At 44.5% G+C, this 22982-nt stretch overlaps 1 protein-coding gene across 1 annotated transcript in view; it reads right to left on the minus strand.

The window, feature by feature from the left end:
* ADARB1 (adenosine deaminase RNA specific B1) overlaps window positions 1–22525 on the minus strand; it is a 74921-nt gene extending 52396 nt beyond the window's left edge. Inside the window, exon 1 of the mRNA XM_065750640.1 lies at window positions 22416–22525. The gene's annotated coding sequence lies outside the window, so the exon portion shown is untranslated. The remainder of the gene's footprint in view (window positions 1–22415) is intronic.
* Between the last annotated feature and the right edge of the window lie 457 nt (window positions 22526–22982).

Below are 22982 nucleotides of genomic sequence, written 5' to 3' on the forward strand. Positions count from 1 at the left end.
GCCAAGAAGGCCAACAGCATCCTGGCCTGTATTAGAAATAGTGTAGCCAGCAGGAGCAGGGAGGTGATCATCCCCCTGTACTCAGCTCTGGTACGGCCGCACCTCGAGTACTGTGTTCAGTTTTGGGCCCCTCACTACAAGAAGGACATTGAGGCCCTGGAGCGTGTTCAGAGAAGGGCAACAAAACTGGTGAGGGGTCTGGAGCACAAGTCTTATGAGGAGCGGCTGAGGGAGCTGGGATTGTTTAGTCTGGAGAAGAGGAGGCTCAGAGGAGACCTTATTGCACTCTACCACTTCCTGAAGGGGGGTTGTGGTGAGGAGGGGGTGGGCCTCTTCTCCCTGATAAATAACGACAGGACGAGAGGGAATGGCCACAAGTTGCGCCGGGGAAGATTTAGATTAGACCTGAGGAAGCATTTCTTTTCTGAAAGAGTGGTCAGGCACTGGAATGGCCTGCCTAGGGAGGTGGGTGAGGCACCATCCCTAGCGCTGTTCAAGAAGCGTTTAGATGAGGTGCTAAAGGATTTAATTTAGTAGTTGGGTAGAGATAGTGATAGGAGGATGGTTGGACTAGATGATCTTATAGGTCCTTTCCAACCTTATGGACTTATGAACTTATGAAATGGTTTAGTGTACCAACTCTTTCAGTATTGAACAACTATATCAATACATTAAGATGAAATATCTCCTCCCAATTATGGTACGCACCCATCAATTAAAATAAAAAGCGCTGTGCTATGTATTTCTAAAGTATGGCCTGCTTACCTTTTAACTATTAGAGACACATGTTGAGTCTGCAACCTGCAAAAAGAAAAAAAAATAGCAATTTTATCTTTCACAGATGTCTACTCCTGACCTTAAAAAGGACAAATTTCTGACTTGTCCCTTTTAAGGTCAGGAGCTGGAGGCACATAAACAATAATAAGCAGTACAACAGTCTCAGAGCAAATCCCCATATAATACCAGCAAAGAGAGCAGAAGAAACACCATTCTGGATATTCCTGGTTGGGGAGAAAAGAATCAAGTTGTTTAGCATTTGGTCCAAGAAAAACACCCCAGGGGTACAAGGAGCTGTGATTTTTTTTTTTTTAATTTATACATATATATACACACACATATACATATTATATATATATATATATATATATACACATACATATATATGTATATATATGAAAATATTAAATTTTATTTATAGTGTCTGATTTTAATCCATATAAACACCTCACGTTACACAGCCTTTCTGAAAAACATCAGTCTCTGGATGCCATAGACAACATCTTGCATTCTCCTGAAGTCCCTGCAAGACTGGAAAACCCCTCAGCTATGAGCACTGAGAAGGAAAAAAAATGGCAGACTTTGGGAAAGAAAGATACAGGGTAACAGAAAGAACTAGCTCCGCAAGAAATCTACTTTCATTTTCCCACACATACACACTAAATTGCATTCTTGCTCAATCAGGAGCAGAACTATTTTGCTATTACGATGAACTCTGAGCTACAAAAAAAAGCATTTATGTGGATTTATCAATGAGAACATGCACAACTCCAAAATAATCTGACATTCAGAAAACTACAAAGTGATTTCTCAAAGCAATAGAGAGTTTCAGTCAAAATGGAAATGTTTTGTGTAAACACATTTTCAGTCCAGTGGTTACTTAGGTGGGGGGACACAATCTGTACCTGGGATAATATATATCCAGTGCTATAAGAGATTTTGTTATTTCCACCTTGCAAGTCAAAATTCCACACTACTCCACCGTCCACAAGGGGGTGCTGGCACACTGCAAAGTTTTTCAGTAAGCAAAATAAATCCAATTACACAGCTTAAATAGTATAGCATTTCAATTTCTCAGTGCTGTATGGCAGCATCTTCTAGGAACATCAATTACCTAGAAAAACAAAGCAATAATATTATGGTCACACTATTAAGTACTAAAAAGCATTCAAAAGCTGAACACAGGGCCAACTGGAGTCAGCTTTTACACTGCAGCAGGCTATATTCAATCGCACTGAACTACATATCAACCGACCTGCTGTCAATGCTGCATTTATATCTCCTTTAATATTCCCCCGAACAAGTAGTCCCATATCCACAAAAACTCTTTAACATGTAATGCTAAGAATATGAGCTATAAACTATGTGAAATCGCAGTATTTTTTCTGGCATCATCCACTGACAAATATATTTTCTAAAGATTTTATCAAATCTTAAACATATATAATTTCTTTAAATAAAGTTATCTTTTGTCTTTCTTTTCTCTTTTAAATAAATCTTTTTTTTTCCCATCATCTACCAGCACCCCTTGTTGACTGGTGAGGTCCCAGAAAACTGAAGGCTTGCCAATGTGACTCCCATCTACAAGAAGGGTTGTAAGGAGGACCCACGGAACTACAGGCCTGTTAGTCTGACCTCGGTGTCATGGAAGGTTATGGAGCAGACTGTCTTGTGAGAGAACATGCAGCATTTGTAGGACAACCAGGGGATCAGGCCTAGCCAGCACAGGTTCACGAAGGGCAGGTCTTGCTTGACCAACCTGATCTCCTTTTATGATCTAGTGGACGAGGGAAAGGCTGTTAATGTAGTCTACCTAGACTTCACCAAACCCTTTGACAGTCGCCCACAGTATTCTCCTGCAGAAGCTGGCAGCCCGTGGCTTGTATAGGTACTCTCTTGGCTGAGTAAGGAACTGGCTGGAAGGTCAGGCTCAGAAAGTGGTGGTAAATGGAGATAAATCCAGCTGGCGACTGGTCATGAGTGGTGCTCCCTAGGGTCGGTGCTGGGGCCTGTTCTCTTCATTACCTTTACTGATGACCTGGAGGAGGGCACTGAGTGCACCCTCAGTAAATTTGAAGATAACACCAAGTTGGCTGAAGTGTTGATCTGCCTGGGTGTAGCGAGGCCCTACAGATGGATCTGGAGAGGCTGAATAGCTGGGCTGAAGCCAATGGGATGAGTTCATAAGTTCATAAGGTTGGAAAGGACCTATAAGATCATCTAGTCCAACCATCCTCCTATCACTATCTCTACCCAACTACTAAATTAAATCCTTTAGCACCTCATCTAAACGCTTCTTGAACAGCGCTAGGGATGGTGCCTCACCCACCTCCCTAGGCAGGCCATTCCAGTGCCTGACCACTCTTTCAGAAAAGAAATGCTTCCTCAGGTCTAATCTAAATCTTCCCCGGCGCAACTTGTGGCCATTCCCTCTCGTCCTGTCGTTATTTATCAGGGAGAAGAGGCCCACCCCCTCCTCACCACAACCCCCCTTCAGGAAGTGGTAGAGTGCAATAAGGTCTCCTCTGAGCCTCCTCTTCTCCAGACTAAACAATCCCAGCTCCCTCAGCCGCTCCTCATAAGACTTGTGCTCCAGACCCCTCACCAGTTTTGTTGCCCTTCTCTGAACACGCTCCAGGGCCTCAATGTCCTTCTTGTAGTGAGGGGCCCAAAACTGAACACAGTACTCGAGGTGCGGCCGTACCAGAGCTGAGTACAGGGGGATGATCACCTCCCTGCTCCTGCTGGCTACACTATTTCTAATACAGGCCAGGATGCTGTTGGCCTTCTTGGCCACCTGGGCACACTGCCGGCTCATGTTGAGCCAAGCATCAACCAACACCCCCAGGTCCTTTTCCTCTCTACATTCTTCAAGCCATTCTGCCCCAAGCCTATAGCACTGCATGGGGTTATTGTGGCCAAAGTGCAGGACCCGGCACTTGAGGTTCAACAAGACCAAGTGCCGGGTCCTGCACTTTGGCCACAACAACCCCAGGCAGTGCTACAGGCTTGGGGCAGAGTGGCTGGGAGGCTGTGTAGAGGAAATGTCCTGGGGGTATTGACTGATGATCAGCTGAACACGAGCCAGCAGTGTGCCCAGGTGGCCAAGGAGGCCAGTGTCATCCTGGCTTGCATCAGAAACAGCGTTGCCAGCAGGAACAGGGAGCTAATTTGTCCCCCTGTACTCAGCACTGGTGAGGCCGCACCTCGAGCAATACGTTCACTTTTGGGCCCCTCACTGCAAGAAAGACATTGAGGTGCTGCAGTGTTCAAAGAACGGTTACGGAGCTGGTTAGGGGGTCTGGAGCACAGGGCTTATAAGGAACTGCTGAGGGAACTGGGATTGTTCAGTCTGGAGAAGAGTAGGCTCAGGGGAGACCTTACTGCTCTCTCTAACTACCTGAAAGGACATTGTATGTAGTGAGCTGGGGGTTGGCCTCTTCTCTCATGTGGCTCGTGATAGGACCAGAGGGAATGGATTCAAGCTGAGCCAGGTTCAGGCTGGATGTTAGGAAATACTACTACTCTGAAAGAGTGATCAGGCACCCGAATGGGCTGCCCAGGGAGGTGGTGGAGTCACCGACCCTGGAGGTGTTCAGGGAACGTTTGGACATTGTGTTGAGGGATGTGGTTTAGTGAGAACTATTGGTGATGGATGGATGGTTGGACTGGGTGACCTTGTAGGTCTTCTGCAACCTTGGTGATTCTGTGATTCTGTGAGTTTCAAATAAGCCTAACAAACATAATGCATGAGACTGGGACTTCAAATGCAAAAAAATCTGTAATATATATTGACAGCTATAGACAATTTTACAGAATAATCCTATAGGCATAAAACATATAATGGGATTATACAGTCCTAACATTATTTAAGAGCCTAACAAAAATGAAGAAGAATTCTATATTATAGCTCTGTGGCCAAAGGCCACAGCCCAAGTCTATGAAAGGAGTGAAAGCATAGTTGCAACAGCAGGATGGGCACTGTCACCAGCTCTGCTACTGCAGACCACACCAGTAGACAAGACAGGCAAGGTGGATTCTAAAGAAAATGTCTGTTCTGTTTTGCTAAAAAAAAAAAAAAAAAAAAAAAAAAAAAAGTCTATAGTAATGAGCACACCAACATGTAAATCAACATTCTTTGAATACCACATCTACATTTCACAGAATCATAGAATGGTTTCAGTTGGAAGGGACCTTTAAGATCAACTAGTTTCAACCTCTGGATATTGGCAGGGACATCTCCCTCTAGGCCAGGTTGCTCACAGCCCCATCCAGCCCGGCCATGAATGCTTCCAGGGAGGAAGGCATCCACAGCCTCACTGGGCAACTTGTTCTAGTGTCTCACCACCCTCACAGTAAAGAATGTCTTCCTGATATCTAGTCTAAATATCTCCTCTTCCAGTTTAAAGCCATTTCCCCATGTCTCTTATAAAAGTCCTTCCTCAGCTTTCCTGTAGGCCTCCTTCAGGTACTGGAAGACCACTATAAGGTTTCCCCAGAGTCTTCTCTTCTCCAGGCTACATCTTCTACAGCTTTCTCAGCTTTCCTTTAATATTCTCCCAGCAGAGCCATGTGTTCAGACACCAGCTACAGGCTCTGGGTGCATTCTCTCATCAAGGGATGGCTCTGTTTTGAGATGTTATGGCTCCCACAACAAAGTCAGCAGCACAAAAATGCACCTGAAGTTTAGCCCCCAGCACTAATCCTGAAGCCTTGTACAAATCCATCTACGCTGCAAATGCTAGGCTGGTAAGGGAAAGATCTGCTGCTGCAGGAATGTAAAGTTGTAAAGAGAGGTGGAAGGAAAAGTAAGACTTCTAACACCTCAAACCAGTAAACAAATAGGAAAGAGGAAAACACCCTTTGGTGATAACAGCAAGACTCTCATCTTCCACACTTCCTACCTGGCTCTGCCTGGTAGCAGCTGCACACTCCAGGGGTAGCTCCACCATGACATGCTTCTCTACCATCTTTTGCAGGCAGAGTCTGGTGTCTGTTTGCCAGAAGGATTCTTCCAAGCAGCTTAGCACCTCCAAGCAGCAACTCCACATTACTACTTCCCAAAAAGCAGTAAAAACAATTCCTAGTCCCTGATGAATAGCAGGAAATGCCCTGAAGATAGATATTGGCACTTCCTTCCTTAATGGAAATATAGTTGCCATTTTCATACCTACTGTGACAGAGCAGTAACACAGATTTGAAAACAAGCTGAAGAAGAGCTCTTTTTCACCACATGGCTAGAATAGCAACTAGAAGGCAAAGCAAACAAGGCTGGCATAGCAGCTAGGCAACATTCACCACAGCTCTATCTGGCAATCAAACATAGATTTGGGATACACTAGGACAGGTTCAGCTTCTTACAAATGAACAGGTTCTCAGAGAGACCACACAGATTAAAGAACTCAGAAATCCAGTCTGCCTCCTCACCACCTTCTGTACTCACTCAACTTCAACTTTAGTCATCAACGCCAAACACTCCAGTCACTGAAAACTGTCATGAAGATGGAAATTGAAACACTTCCAAACAACTTCATGTCTAAAACAAACAACAGCTAGTCAGTTTATTCACAGAGAATTAGGATGCATATACAGCGTAGCAAAGGACACTTGCAACCCATTTGAAGAAGAGTGTAAACATGGACAGACAGGACAGAAATGACAGTTCCAATCTTTACGTATTTACCTAATTTGAAAATCACAGGCAAGCATAGACATCTCAAAAGTATGTTAAATCTGCCATCATCTGTTGGTTCAGAAAATAACACAGCTGAGAGGCAGAAAGACAGCTGCACCACTCAGCTCATTTTTGCCCAGCTTACATCATGACCAGAATTATTTCAAAGTTTCTCAGAGAGATCAGAGAAGCTCAAATGATGGTGTATTTTTCATGCAGATTTTTCTACTGATCTACATTCTTCTTAGCACCACAGAAACTCGATTTTTATTAGTTAAAATAGACTGACAAGAGCCTTTCAACACTCAATTAAAGCAAACAACTGAAATAAACCTTTATTCTTGTCTGAACTATTGTTATGGTTTAACCTGGCAGATGGCTTAGCACCTCAGCACCATACAGTCATTCGCTCACACTCACCTCTTCCCAGTGGGATGGGAGAGAGAATAAAAAATAAATAGATAAAGTAGAACTCGTGGGTTGAGATAAAATTACTTACCATTACAGAGAAAAGGAAAATATTTTTGACTATTTTGTATATATGCATATAAATAAGGAGTGATACACAAGTAACTGCTTACACCCCACAACTGGTACCCAGCTAGCCCCCAAGCAGAAGAGAGTGAGATGAACTCCCACACCCTTCAAAACTCTTTTCACATGATGTCATATGGCATGGAATATCCCCTCTTCCAGTTTTAAGTTAGCTGTACTAATTCTGTTCCCTCCAAGCTCTGTAGGCCTTTGCCCTAGAACCAAAATACAGCATCACACCAGGCACTCTGAAGAAAACAATTCCAACCCAGCTAAAACAATGAGAACTATTCACAGATTCCTCCTCCTTGTAGAACACAAGCAAGTACAAGCACTCAGCAGCTGCTAAGCCAATGCAGATGGATGGGATTTTTTGTCAGTGGGATTTTACTTCTAGAATTTGTCCACTTGGCATTTTATACACCATTTTCTCCTTCAACTAAGAATAAAGAAAGAACTCTTCCCACTTCAAATTCCCATCATTAGTTTCCCAAGAGATAGGTTATGGAGCCTGCCTTCAGTTTGATGCAGACTCTGAATAACAAGCAAGGCATTGGTCCCCATTCTCTGCTTTCTCCCACGGTTCCCAAGAAAGAGATGCCTTCATGGCAGACTTTGCTCCCAACCCCATAGAAGTATAGCATTAGCCTAGAATTGAATATGTGATGTGTTCTGATTTATCAGCTGTCCAAGAATCAGTATCAGCTTGCACTCAACAGTTCAGTATAACTGTAAAAGTGCAACTATTAAACAACAGGAATTGGGTTAGCATCCACAAGAAGAAAAAAATACAAGTATGATTGTCTGTAATTATCCAGTAATATCCAAGCTACTGACTATGACTGCTTTAACTGCAGGTATCAAACAGAAGCATGCTTCTCGTTTATTCTTGAACGTTCAAAGACACTGAACTGTTCAGGAACAAATACAGATGCAAATTATTTTTTGAGCATACTGCCACCAAAAAATGGTTTTGTATATTCATAGTAAGGAACTTCCCTACTTTCCATAGGATCACAACATCCCACTTATAACAACAGCTGCTTCAGAAGAGAGTGTGAGTGAAGTCAAGAGTTACTCATGTGAACAAAACACCTTCCTTTTTTTTTCTGATTTCACTACAGCTGCTGTTTAAACACTGACTTTTTCATTTTGCTGTTTTAGGCACTAGCCAAATTGAAATAGTACAATAGTAGAAACTCAAGAATAAGCAGCAACTTTCTTGAATTCATCTGTTCCTTACCAGTGCTTTGAAGTAAACAACTACAAAAAGTAGTCTGTTCTACAGATTGTGGGTCACAACATTAGCTAGAGGATCCGTAGGGAGGGAGCAATCCATTTGTCCCAGGTTCACTGACCAGTTCTGGTGCTGGAGATCCTCCATTAGGGCATCAATGTTCCTGCACCAACCAAGAAAGGTGCTGAAGTGGCTGCCCCTGCTACAGCAAGTGACCAAACGTCAAAAGGCTCAAAACATCCCAAAACAGACACTTAGAAAACTTCCAGAATATGTTTAGTTATCTTCAACACGTTAGAGGAATCCAAATCATTCTTTGTTTGAAAAACACTAATGTCTTCAGAACAAGCTAGCCTCACTATTTTCATTACTTCCTCCCTGAGAAAGAGATTATTCATGTGAACCACAGGGATGTTTCGCACCCTAATACTAGGCTTCATAAAAATGCCTCAAAAATGCAAGCTCAGTAATAGGACGCAAAGTATTTAACACTCAGTGTTCAAAAGCAGCAGGTTACATCCTGCACTTAGAATTATCTCCTCTATCCTCTGCCTCAAGGAAGCAGAAAGCCAACTATAGGGAGTCAGTCCCTGCAGAACCTAAATAAAGTTTATTACTACCAAATTTTCTACTCATAAAGGTGCATTTGTCCTTTTCACTGTGTTCATGGGGTATTAGGACTGCTGGAACAACATCTCTCAGTCACAGGCTTCTACTTTTAAATGTAAGACTACAACGGCAGCTCCTGGTGAAGCTGAGATACAGCTCTGACTAGAAAGGATCAGATGGATGGAGTACATCAGCTGCTAGCACCTAGTATGAGGCACTATAGGCTGGGAGCTCCTGGGACATTTCCGTCGCTTTAGGAGCAAACACAACTTAGTGCTTGATTTAAAAGCAGAGTGCTGAGTGACTGCAGGGTTCCTCACATACAACAGAATCAAGACACCCCGCCTAGTGACAAGATCCAAAGGGTATGAATCCACCTCCCTCTCAAACAACTGCAAGGAAGACATCTTACACAGCCCAACCCAAGAACTTAAATCATTTTATCAGTGAGAAGATTAGAAGGAAGCTTGATTGAAGTTTGCAGTGTATTTACAAAGACAAAACAGCAGAAGAGAGTGCTGCAGTTTCAGTAAAAGGAATCTACCAAGATAACATGTAGAGGCTGGAAACAAGGTTTACCACAAAAGTTATATCTGTATAATCAGAACGTAACCTTTGATATGAATAATTATGCTAACCATATTCCAACACTCTGCAGCTGGACAGCAGTTTTTTCCACTGGGGGAAGAAGCACAAAAACTGCATCCCTAGAGCACAAAAAGCAAGGAAGCACAAGCTAAGCAGATGAAAGAAAAAATCTGGATTGCAGTCATATCCCGAAAGCCCAAGCACCCAACAAAAGCAGTGAACTGTCACAGCAATCTGCTCAGGCAGGCAGACATAGAGGAGGACATCACTTGGTCACTGAAGGCATGTGGTATGCTTTATTTTTAGATTTCTTCCTGAAATAAATGTTATGCTTTTAATGTGGGAAGGTTTCAGAGCTCTTTAATCTTTTGGTTTTAGCACGCACATTACAATAGCTCTAGAGACTGCACAAGGAAGCTAAAATATCACTAAAGAAAGGTACATGAATCACACTATTCCACTGAACAAAGGACTGGGGTGTGATTAGCTACAGTTCACCTTTCCAGGTCAGATTTTTCTTCCACTGCTTCCCTACTTATACAGACACTGCTTTTGTGCCCTAGGCCCAGCTAGGGATTGTGGGGACTGATGCAGTGAAAGGTGATGAGCTGTGTGTGGTCAGGGACTGCAGGTATGCGATGAGGAAGGCCAAAGCCAACCAGGAATTGGATCTGGCAAGGAGATAAAGGATAATAAGAAAGGCTTTTTAAAGTATATCAACAGTAAAAGAAAGACTAGGGAACATGTGGGTCCTCTACTAAATGAGGAGGTTGTTCTGGTAACAGGGGATGCCGAGAAGGCAGACACTGAACATCATCTTTGCTTCTGTCTTCACTGTGGGAACTCCCCTTCGGTGCTCCTGGACCCTGGAGATAAATGAGAGGGCCTGGGGAATGGAAGGCCTTCCTTTGGCGAGAGAGGAGATGGTTCGAGAGCATCTATGCAACATCAATGTACATAATAAACCCACAGGCACTGATGGGATGCATCCACGTGTACTGAGGGAGTTGGCAGAGCGGACTGCTGAACTGCTCTCTATCATCTTTGACAGGTCTTGCAGAACAGGAGAGCTGCCTGAACACTGGAGGATAGCCAATGTCATTCTGGTCTTCAAAAAGGACAAGGGGGACCCAGGAAACTACAGGCAAGTCAGCTTCACCTCTGTCCCCGGAAAGGGGATGGAAGTTTGTTTTAGATGCCATCTCCAAGCAATTAGAAGAGAAGAAGGTTATCAGGAGTAGTCAGCATGGGTTCACTAACAGGAAATTTTCCACAACCAACCTTGTAGCCTTCTATGATGGTAGCACCAGCTGGGTAGATGTGGGAAGAGCAGTGGATGTCGTCTACCTTAACTTCAGCAAGGCTTCTGAAACCATCTCCTGTGACATCTTGATAACAAAGCTGAGGAAATGTGGGATAGATGAGTGGACAGTGAGGTGAGATAAGAACTGGCTGATTGGCCAAGCTCAGAGGGTGGTGATCAACAGCACAGAGTCTGGTTGGAGACCTGTGACTAGTGGTCGCAGTAGGGTCACTGCTGGGTCTGGTCTTCTTCAGTATCTTCACTGATGCCCCTGACGAAGGGATAGAGTCCACCCTCAGCAAGTACACAAAGCTGGAAGGAGTGGCTGACACACCTGAAGGCCATGCTGCCATTAAGCATGACATGGACAGGCTGAAGAACCAGGCAGTAAGAAAACAAATGAGGCTTAAAAAAACAAGTATAGAGTGGGAGGGATTACCTGGGAAGGAATGCACTGGTACAGGCTGGGGGATGACCTGCTGGAGAGGAGCTCTGCAGAAAAGGACCCAGCAGTCCTGGTGGACAACAGGTTGGCCATGAGCCAGCAGTGTGCCCTAACAGCCAAGAAGGCCGATGGCATCCTGGGGTGCATTAAGAGTGTGGCCAGCAGGCTGAGGGAAGCAATCCTCTCCCTCTACTCTGCCCTGGTGAGGCCTCACCTGGAGTACTGTTTCCAGTTCTGGGCTTCCCACTATCAAAAAGACAGAGATCTCCTGGAAAGGAGCCCAGTGGAAAGGTTGGGTGACCTGGGTCTGGTCAGCCTTAAGAAAAGAAGACTGAGAGGGGATCTTATCAGTGTTTATAAATATCTTAAATGCAGGAGATGTAAGGGCATGGCCAACCTCTTTTCAGAGGTCTGTGGGAACAGGACAAGGGGAGATAGCCATAAACTGGTGACAGGAGGTTTTGCAACAATATGCAAAAGAACCACTTCACGGTGAAGGTGATGGAACACTGGAACAGGCTGCCCAGAGGGGTTTTCCAGTCTCCTTCTCTGGAGATATTCAAGACCCATCTAGATGCTGTATGGGAACTGTTGAATCACGGCCTGAACCACTGACTGATCACCTGAGGCGAGCACTGAGTCAGCTGCAGAGCACAGGTGAAGGCAAAACTGTGAGATCGGAAGGGGTGCAGTCTGGCTCCACCTCTCCCAGACCCCATTTAAGGGCTGACCACCACTGGGGAAGGGTCTCTTGTTGGAGGTCCCTCCCCTGTGGAGTTACTGGCGAGCCTCAACCATCTGCAAAAGGTGAGCCTTTCTTTATTTACCGGTTGTCTGTTTACCATCCAGATAAGTCAAGCAAAATATACCATCCTCCTCGTTATTTTCTGTGAATACTATTCTTTTGAGTTATTCACCCTACAGATGCCTACCTATGCAGCCTGCTGTAAGGAACCTCCTTCGGCAGGGTGGTAGGACTCAATCTCTAGAGGTCCCTTCCAACCCCTACAATTCTGTGTTTCTGTGGTCGGTGTCCCATCCCTGGAGACTTTCACTGCAAGGCTGGATAAGGTCCTGGGCAACCTGATCTAGCTGTGGTGTCCTTGTTCGTTGCAGGGGAGTTGAACTAGATGGCCCTCAGAGGTCCTTCCAACCCTCAGAATTCTTTGATTCCCTGATCAACATCATATACCTGAAGTCTAGCAAACTGCTGGAGCACAAGGAGTCCGTAAGCACTACAAGTATCAGTGAATGTAAAAATGCATATATATTCACTTTCCTGTGAGTGCACCTAGGGGATGGTGGTGTTTCCAATTGCTCAGAGAGCTGTACCATTTGTAGATTTCACAGAAGAGCCACCACAGTTCCATATCAGAGGGACGTATGCAGGTCTTAGACTATTATTAGCTTGACTCAGCACCTTGGAGGCAAAAAAATGACTACAGATTTAGTTAAGACTTATGACAGATGACTGTGGCTCAACAGCAAGAGCAGCACATAATTTACACTGACAGTGAAGTACTGAATTTTAAATTATTTACTTACCTTTTGCTAGGAGGCTTTGCTGCCTAGTTGTTCTTCTGGATCCCCTAATAAGAGTAAGTCTAAAGCTAAGCACTGTAAATTTTGTCTCTTTCCATGTGAAGGGTCTATCCTGTCCTGATTAATATGGTTGTTCTCTGCTTTATGCACAGTTTTTACTATATCCATGAACTGAACATACGCAAGACTTCACTAGAAGATAGATATGCAAGAAAAGGAGCAGCAAGAACAAAGCCAAAACCTTCGTTAGTGTCAAGGACCTAAGCTACCAAGGCTACCAAGAGAACAATTGTTTTCCCTGCTTCCTACCATTATAAAATTTATGACTTCGAAATATTACGGTTTTGTATTTTTTTTCCCCCATTCTGATGCAAAGCAGCTGTCTTCATCTATGCTGTCCTATAGATCAGATGATATTCTGGCAATAGAATAACATTCACTAGCCAAATTCCTCAAATGCAATGTAGCTTTTAGTGCAAGAATCAAAAATTGTATTTCCACATTCATTTAGTGCAATCTAGAAGAGCTATTGAGAAAAAGTTCCCAAAGATGATATGAAAGCTTCCTTAATACGAGAAAGTCTACCTTCTTCTAAAGAAAATTTCTTTTAACAGGTTATTGTGGAAAACACAGACTGAAACTCTGAAGGTGAAGTAGGTTTATACCTAAAGAGCCAGTAAGAAAACTAATGCAGAGGGAAGCCACATACATTCCTAACTACAGCAATATGGGCCTCAGAAGTATCACAGTTCATCCAAGATCGATATCTTGTATGTTGACAGTTAAAGCAAACTGAACCCTACATGACATGGCAGGTAGCTCTGCCAACAGAAACAAAGAAGTCAAAGGAAGTGGAGAAGGAACATCAGAGTTGGGAATATTGTCTAAAAATGCTGAGTATTATCTGGACTGCAAAGAAACTATCTCTCCTGCTCTTCTTGGACGGGTTTAGCACTACACGACGAACAGCAGGGAAGCATGCTGAGCATCTTGCTGAACTCCTGCAGCAACTCTTCAGCACCACGGATAGCTACGGTTCCGGAGTACTAGCAATACAAGAGCTCCCAGCCGCCCCTCCAGCACTACGGAGAGCAACCCACCCGCGACCGCGGCTAGGGCGAGCTCCGGCTTGTCACGTAGCAGCACAGCTCCTGCCACGCTGCAAAGGCAGTACAAATGAGGAGCCAACTTTCCTTCCCACGGCTCTTACTGAACCTCTCCGCTGGGTTTTATACAGCAGAGGTTATGTGCTTATATATAAGCATCTGTACCGGGGAACAGGCATAAGTCAGTTGTCACCTTGATCTTCTCCAGTCAATTAATGCTCCCAGAAATGGAAAATGGGAAAAAGAAAACAAACGTCATGGCAAACTTCAAGTGATGAAAAATATTTCATACTCCATCTAAGGAAATTTGTTCACAGAAAAATTGCTCTTGAAGCACAAAGGAAAGAAATAGCAAAATCAATGTATCAGAAAGCATTTTATGCAAGTACAATTACACTACATTTCAAAAATATAAGCAATTTATCATCTTGGCAATAAATATGAGCCAAAGCCCAAAAGAATTATTTTATTTCCAGGCAAGTTTATGTATAGATCTCACTAGCTCTGAGCTTGGTTCTTTTGTAAACTCAAGAGCAGGAGGAAAAGTATGTAAGAAGATTACGTTAATACTATATTTAAGCATATGTAAGGACAGTAAATGAAATACTGATTATACACTCAATTCAAAAAAGAAAAAAAAAGGCAAACCCCACTCAGTTACTAATAATAGCTTTCAGGGGATAAGAGAAGAAAAACTAGGTTGCACCAGAAAAAAAAAAACAGATACGGCTACAGTAGTATTAACTGTCTCTCATTACTTGCATTCATCAGTGCTGGAGTCTATGGAAATCAACTTTTATATCAAAGGATAAACTACCCAAAGGCTGTCAGGGTAATGATCTCTCTGCACAGGCCTAGCAGTACACATTCTAGGATTTATTTCCAATTTTTTGTCATTGTAGAAAAACAGAGCTGCGTTTCACATAACTTCCCAGATTTCTGCAAGGAGACTCAAGCACATTGGAAAAGGTGACTTCACACAGTTCTTGTCATTACAATATTGCCACTGGACCAAGCATGTAAGGGAAGATTACAGGTCAAAACAGAATTTCCTGCACTTTCTTGGAAGCTCCTTAACCTGTGTGATTTTGTCCTCTTGCCTGTACTTTATTAAAAGCTCAGACCAGCTCTCAAACTAGACCTCCACAGCTTTGCTTGACTCAGTCATATTTTCCTGTTTCACATTCTTTCAGAGCTGCAAACTCAGCAAGTAGTCCCAAATCAGCTTCTGATTACTCAAAGGCTCATTAGCATGGTGGTACAAGTCTATCACAAACTTACAGATGTAGCCCCCAGAACTCACCTTTGTTCCTGCTGGCACCTGAAGAAGCAAGTCCACACACACACTCCCAGCTGCCTGGGACAAAGCACAGGGCAGAGACAACCCAGGGATTGACTTCAGACAGCACACTCCTGATTCCAATTAAAATGCTAACATGCACACCCAAAATATGACTGCCAGAATCACTGTTTCTAGTTAAGCATTAATTTCCAGCTCATCTTTGTTATCAAAACACAGTACCACACTACATCAAACTCCAGAATATTGCTTAGCATTGGTCAGTGGCAGAAACGTAGAATGGGTGGGTCAGAAAGGGCTCCAAGGATCATCAAGTTCTAATCCCCCTGGATAGACAGCATCTGTAAAAATACTACTTACAGGAATGTCTATATAATACACATTAAATAACAGGAAAGCTCATCTGCTCTCTCCACCTGAGGAATAACTTCACTGGAAGCAAGAGCACTTCTAATCAAGAAAGAGGCTGCCATTTCAAGAGCAGACAACAAAGCCAGCTTTTCTGGGGAAATGGAAGTGTAGTGCCACAAGGCTGTACAGAAAACAATTCTGAGGAAAAAAAAATGCATTTTAGCCTACCTGGAAAAGATTATTATTTGGTTTACTGTGGAATATGATCATAATTCAAGGCAGACATGCAGTCTACCCTCCTGTCGGTGACTCCACACCTGACACATAGCACATACACTTTGTGTGGATTACAGACACGATAGATTCAAGGGACTGAAAACGGTCAAGGATCAATGTCCAAAATGATGTTCGACCAGGTCTGAAGCATAAAATAAAAAGCTACTGAAATCTGAGGAAAAAAAAAATGTTATTTCTCATACAGATGAATAAGCCACCATGAACACAATCTCTTCTGACATACTGATAAATTTCCTCATGCAAAAGCACTGAAAACACATAAAACATGTACACTGCTAAGTTCAAAGAACCTCACTAAGTTTAAAGAACTTGATTAAAGACTACTAGGACTAAACAAAATGTCAAATTCCTAACAAAAAATTTCCTCTTCCTTCTGTTTCCCATTGTGAACTACACCTATCTATCAGGAACAAGCTAGAAAACATGAGGGAAGCAGAGGAGGATTATAATTCAGGCTCTCTCAACAGGCTACTTTTTTAAAAGCTTCCCCACAAACAAAGCAGAGCTCAGCCATCTAACATCCAACTACTTTTGCTCATAATTCCCATTTTTTTCAGACATATAAATATATCAATACTGGTCCTCTATATCTAAAGATGTGAAAAATACAGCAAGTCTAAGAACAAAAGCAGTGTTGAAATGCATTATCTTAGTCTGTTCTCCATCAGCATACATTTTTTCCTTACTATTCTTGTAATAGCATCTAGAGTGAGCCAGGTCACCTCCAGCCTGTTGGGGAGGGCTACAGTTCTGCATCACAAGGAAAAGGGCTATTCTGCAGGGACTTTATTCTTCATTACTTCCCTATTCCATAGCAATAGCTGCTTCACAGAGCTCCCCATTTATTGCCTGTACCTTGGTGTTCGTATTGCCCCATCTGAATTCTTCCACGAGACCCATCCACATTTATGCTCCAACTAATCTGCAGGTGTGTGTAAAATTGCTAATGCCTTTGAATTAATACTTCTTTTTTATTAAAGATCCTACTATGCTCTTACTAGGATTCACGTAAAGATTTTCTTTTTAATTAAGCACATTCAATATTTGAACAACAACAAAAAATTAAAGCTCATTTTAATTCAGAGTAGACTTTGTAAGCAAGTTTTTATAAAATCTGCACCTAAAGAATCTAAGACATTTTTACCCTCTAACAGTTTGTTTCCCAAGCTATGCCCAAATATCACAGTATAATAGTATGTTAGCAAACATACAAATTTAAAGTCTTACTTGTTAATAGAGATGAAAAGCTGAATAAATCAACCTTAAAGTCAACCTAATTTTAGACATATTCAACTATTACTACTGAATAGCAGAAGTCTTTCTGAATGAAAGAGACCAGTAATTGTCTCTGAAACTTACACAGACAAAACAGGAACCTCAACTTCTAGATGAGGTTGCCTCAAAACCCCCTATGTAAAAGCTTCATTATACATGCTACAGTTAACAAATGAAAGAAACAGATGTTTTCCATACTTTCTTCTCTTTTTGAAGAAGCTTTAAACAGTTTCTCTCTTCCCAGGGCTGATTTGACAAATTTAACAGCAGAAAGGAGTAGGGAGAGTCACCAGGAAATCAAAAGATCTGGTACATTCACTTTGGAAAAATTTTAAGATGGCACTGGTATAGTCCTAATGGCTAGCATTAATAAAGCCCCCCTCATAAAACTGACAGTATTATAACAACACAAATAAAGGACAGCAAAGCAATTGATTAGACAGTACATCGAGACGTGTAGCTGCAAACTCAAGCTCCTCATTTGTTATTTTCTACTTTTCCTTAGATTAAAAATCTAGCATATTCCTCCTCCACTTTGTCAAAGTGTGAATATTTCAGATAATCAGCAACTTAACTGCAAGGCTCAAAGCACAGGACCAAGAGCTCCATTACAATAGAATCTCTTTAAAAGAAAAATACAACCAAATGCAAAAGTTGATTTTCTTGTTCCAGTATGCCTCAATAGAGAAAAGCTTCAGAAACCAAACTGGAAAAGAACATTCAGATAAACATCTTAAATCTGTGCTGGTGAAAAGAGGAAAAATGGAATTTTCTTCAGTCCCCAGAATTAACTTTCCTTTTGCACCTTAGCCAAAAGCACTCTATGCAGAAAAACTCTGATCCACAGGGTTACACAACACCTCCAAGAGAACATTTTTCTGGACAACCTCAGAAGCCTTTACAGTGATATTTTAAATTTTCCCTTGTTTCCAGCTCACAAGCTGGCTTGCTCCTGTCCTCTCTGCCTTCACCCATATCCCCAAACCAAAAGGAAAGAGAAGGTCAGCAAAGCTGGCCTGTTTCCTCATACACTATGGCAATGCAAGACTGCTGGCAGGCTGCTTCTCCCTGTCCCCGTGAAAGAAAACAGGGAAACTCCTCCTGGATCACCTTGTGAAACCTGTTTTCCTGTTTGTCTTTTTACCACCAAGATCCTCTGATGTCTAACAGTATCTCTGCATTCAGCCAACAGCTCTTCCTCTCACTGGAGCAATAATCAGAGAATTACCTCCACTCAGATGCTTGTCTCCACAGGAAGCCTCAGCACTTACCTTTGACATCTCTACCCTATTGTCAGACATGATCATCTTCTCAGTGCCTCAGGGTTATTAATAACATGATGCTTTATGGAATGGGAAATCAATCTAAGAAATATACAGGGGTGTCAGTGGGAAAAAAAAAAAGTTGTTGACAGAGGCAATTACACTTTAAAAGCATAAGCAGTATTCTCAGTGTAAGAAGAAACATAAAGAGACCTAAGCCTACCACACTAGGGAATGAATTTGTTCCCATATATGGCTAACTTATCACCACCTCACTTCAGACACATAAATAAATAAATAACATTAATAAAAAAAAAATCACAGGCCACAGATACAAAAGCATAAACGAAGTCATCAAGAGCGAAGGCAAGAAGTGCTCTGTATCACATAAACGAAAAACTGTGCTTCCAGTTCCACCAACAGACACTTCACACGCTGAAAGCAGTGCAACACCCACAGCCAGCAGACAAGCTGGCTGCAGAAGCGTCCCCTGATTCTTCTCTCAGTTCATCGGCAGAGGCAGGACGTGAAGTGGAGGTGACAGCACTGAGTCACCGCGCTGGCAGCCAGCCCCAGCTAACCCCCACAGCCGCTGACACAAGGCTCCAGTGCGCAGCTCAAGGTAACCTCCCCTCTCAAGTCATTGCACCAAGCTCCCTTTGCATGGGAATTGTCCAACCACGGGGAAAGCACAAAGATCCCAATCCCCGCTGCAGCCAGATGCCCTTCAGAGGGATGTGGTCTCAGTCAAGCTCGGTTCCCAAGCAATGTAATACCTCTTATCTCTGTGGTTTGCTGTTTTTGTTTGTTTGTTGTTGTTTTTATTCATGTGGTTTTTTGTTCTCCTACTGTTTAACTGGCTGGGATTTTTTTTAAGCATTCAGATGTGCTGCTGCTCACCTACAGACCCCAATGCTCACCGTCAATTCCCAGAAGATTCATAAGACTACTGATGACCTCTGTGAGGATTTAGATTGCAAAAACAACTATTTTTCATATCTATCATGCAACCAAGATTCATTAGAAAGACAGAAAAAAATGCACTCTCCTGCTAGATAGTATAAATGAGCAAAAAAATATATAGCCACATTGCACCCAAACAGGAAAGAAGCTTGCTAGAAAGTATAACCTTGTCTACTTGCATTATCGATTTGTCACACACTGTTTTTTTCTTTTCTTTGTTTTTTTGCCACGCAGCATTTATAAAGGCATTTCCTTTAAAAACAAGGTACATAAACAACAGCCTCTACTAATAAATGCATTTCATAAACACAGTTAACTTTGATACTTAAACTGACATCCACAGCATGACAGCTAGATGGCCAGAGTGCCAAACACTTATTGGTTTCATAAGCTGTAGAAATAGCAACCATTATACTCCTCTTCTCCAGACCATGTCATCCAATATTTCAACATCCGATGGATGGTATCCTGAGAAGCAACAGCCACTGTCTTCACCCACTGCCAGTCTACTTCCACCAAAACACTGTGGCACAGTGAAACACCAAGCCACCACTCCTCCCAATTCTTTATGTCTCACTGAGGATGTATCTATCACTGCCAAACCCCAAACTTCTGAAGACATAGATCACACCCCAAAAACATCAGTGCAAGCTTCTTAGATGGTACCCCAGTAAAAATACTTAACCTAACTGAAGCCCACCATTTCTAGGCAGGACATCTTACCAGATTACAAATAACCCAGGGCTCAGCACAGGGCATACTGTGTCCAGAGATGAGTCTGACCAAAAACAGGAATGCCCAAACTGATTCCAGTGCCATCATGCTGTGATGATGCCAGGTATGAGCTAATAAGCCCAGCCACATAAAACATTTTTCCAGCTTCAGTAAAAACAGACTTAGCTTTAAAAAATATAAAAATAAAAAAAAAAGCAACTCCCACTTATCACGACAAGGTGTAATGCTATAATTGGATGGAAAGTACTGTGATAATAGGGGGATGGTAAAGTCTTCAGATAGAGCAAATGAGAACAAGCCCAAACGCAGCAGCCACAGAAATGAAGGAAAGGAGCTGCTTAGCTCTAAAAGGCCTCAAGTATGCAGAGATCTCCAGCAAGAGATGTCCTCACCTCTACTGTCAACCCTTAAATGAGGTCTAGGAAGTGGTGAACCCTGTACCACCCCTTCTGGTTACACAGGTACATTGCATGGACCTGAGCTTCCCTGGGTTGGCCCTGCCCTGCTCCATCATTGTTTCAGGCCCTGACTTAGCATTTCTGCTACACAAGGTACACGCACTACGGAAGGCTTCCTTGCTTATAGTAAGAGAGAGGGCTACCATCAGAAGCTGTGGCACTGTACTTCTGATTGCAAACCAAAGAGCACAGAAAGGGCACAGAGCTTTCACTAAAGCAGATAATTCAGAATAAGCTTCATAGTTGTGCTTGTGAGCTATGAAACACATTCCTCTTCAAACATCAAGCACAACATTCTCGGGACCTCCTCAGAACACAAGTTTTCAGAAATCAAATTCTCCTATTGAATGTGAACACTCTGGCTAGAGCAGGAAACAAGTATAGAGTTGGCGCAGCTCAGCTGGAGCTGAGGGGCTGCTGCTTCAGCACAGGAGCCACAGGGAGAAGCCTCAGGAGACACACCAAAAATGAAACTTGGAAAGCACTTATGTGCCAGGGTCATGTCACGCCATGATAAATTGCATGGAGAAATGCGAAATCATCTCACACAATCCTTTTCTCCCTTCTCCTTAATTACCGAAATCCAAGCATTGTGCAGACACACATCTGCGGGAAGCCATCGCAGGAGGTTTGCCTGACAAAATAGAGCACTGTGACAATGAGCCCTGAGCACACGCTGGCTCAAGGCAGCTCTCTGCACAAGGTGCAAGGGAGCCACAGCACAGACAAGCAGCAGCTTGCAGATCTCCTTTAGCTAACCAAGGACGGTGTGTCCAGGCTGCATTCCAGCAAACATGGCAGTGTGCAATCAGTGGGGAAGATGGGCTGCTAGAGGGCTGCTGGGGATTTTTCCATGCCATTGTGCCACCTCAACTGCAGGCATTACTAAGCTTTTCCTCTGATCATCCCAAGTGTACACGCACAAGTGGCCAAGAGTACATTACTCACTGTAGGAAGAAAGTGAAGCAGACAGCACATTTGGCAAACCCCTCAAAGAAACATCCTAAGGAGTAATAACGCTCATTCAAGACACTGTTTACACTACAAGACACAGGAGGCTTGCCTACTTTGAGAGATAGATAGCACTATAATTGGGCGCTCGATAAATCCAAACAATTATTCTAAAAAGGTGCTCTACCACTGATTACAGTAAACATCTAAAGTTCCCTGTGGGCTGCTTTGCTGCTGCTCCTGCTCGTGCAGTGCTTCAGCCTCCGTGGCAGACAGCTGGCAGAACAGAGGCAGCCAGGACACCTTCCACGGCACACACACCAAGACGCAAGGCCGCATTCTTGGTTGTGCTACAGAACCATCAAGTTTTAATCGATCATCGCAAGGATTTCCGAGGAACAAAAGCTCTCCGAGCGCCACTGCAGAACCCCGTGCGGCGGCGGTACAAGAGGATCGCATTCAAGCAGCACAGCGCAGAAATACCGCCGGGGTTGTGCCTGAAAGAACCTGCGGGAAATGGAAGGGGCGCGGCGCCCGCACGCAGACGCGTCTGCTCTGAGGGCTGAGGAAAAGCGCCAGGCGGGCGCGCAGCCCAAGGATGTGTCCAGCTGCTCCTGACGGCCACGAGCCCTCGGGCCCCGGCCGCGGGCTGCGCTGTTTTGAAAGGGGCGCGGACAGCGAAGTCCCGGCCGCCTGAGAGAGAGCTACGAGCCCGGCGGCCCGAGCCCCGCGTTGCCCAGCCGCACCAGGGGGCTCTGGGGCCGCAGCTGCTGTCGCGCCGCCACCCCTCAAAATGGCTTCGCCACCGCCGCGGCCCCTGGCCGGGCAGGGCCGCCCGCAGCCACCCCCCCTCAACCGGGCGCACCGCACCGCACCGCACCCCGTTATGCCGCGCCGCACGCCACAGGTGAGGGCCCGCCGCGGCCGGCCCGGTGCCCTCTGCCGCCGCGTTAGGACCTGGACAGGTCCCGCGGGGCGCTCCCGCCGCCGCCCCGCGTCTCGCCTCACCTCTCTCAGAGCCGCTCCCGCTGTCGCTCCGCTAGACGCAGCCCCCTGCCGAACACCGCTACGGCTCCCGCTGCGCCGCCGCCTCCACTAGGACCCGTGCATGCCTGCGCGCCACCGGAACGACCGACAGCGCGCGCGCGCGCGCGCCCCCCGCCGACGTGCGAGAATGGGACGACCGACCGACCGCGCGCGCGCGCGCCCTCCGCCGACGTGCGAGAAAGCGCCCGGCCTGTCGGCGGCGCGGATTGGCTGAGGGCTCCGGGGCGGGGCGCGCTGCGGCGCAGCGAAGGGGCGGGGCTATGCTGAGCTGCGCTGTGGGAGGCGGTGCGGGCCGTGTTCTAGCGTGCTGGGCTGCTTGACGCGGGAAAGCGAGAAGTCGTCTTTCCAGTGGGAGTTTGGGCAGGGCAGCGCGTGCTGCGCCTGGCTGCTTTGCTAAGTTAAGCGTCCCCCTGCCCGATCCCCTGGCGCAGCCACATCTGCACTCTGGGTTTCCCTTCCTTGCTGCCCGGCACAAATCCCAGGCAGGTGGCAGGAGGAAGCAGCGCACAAAGAAGCCAATGGGAGCCC

This window comes from Cyrtonyx montezumae, unplaced genomic scaffold, assembly GCF_038088225.1.
Source record: "Cyrtonyx montezumae isolate F1298 unplaced genomic scaffold, pur_monq_1.0 scaffold_7, whole genome shotgun sequence".
NCBI lineage: Eukaryota > Metazoa > Chordata > Aves > Galliformes > Odontophoridae > Cyrtonyx > Cyrtonyx montezumae.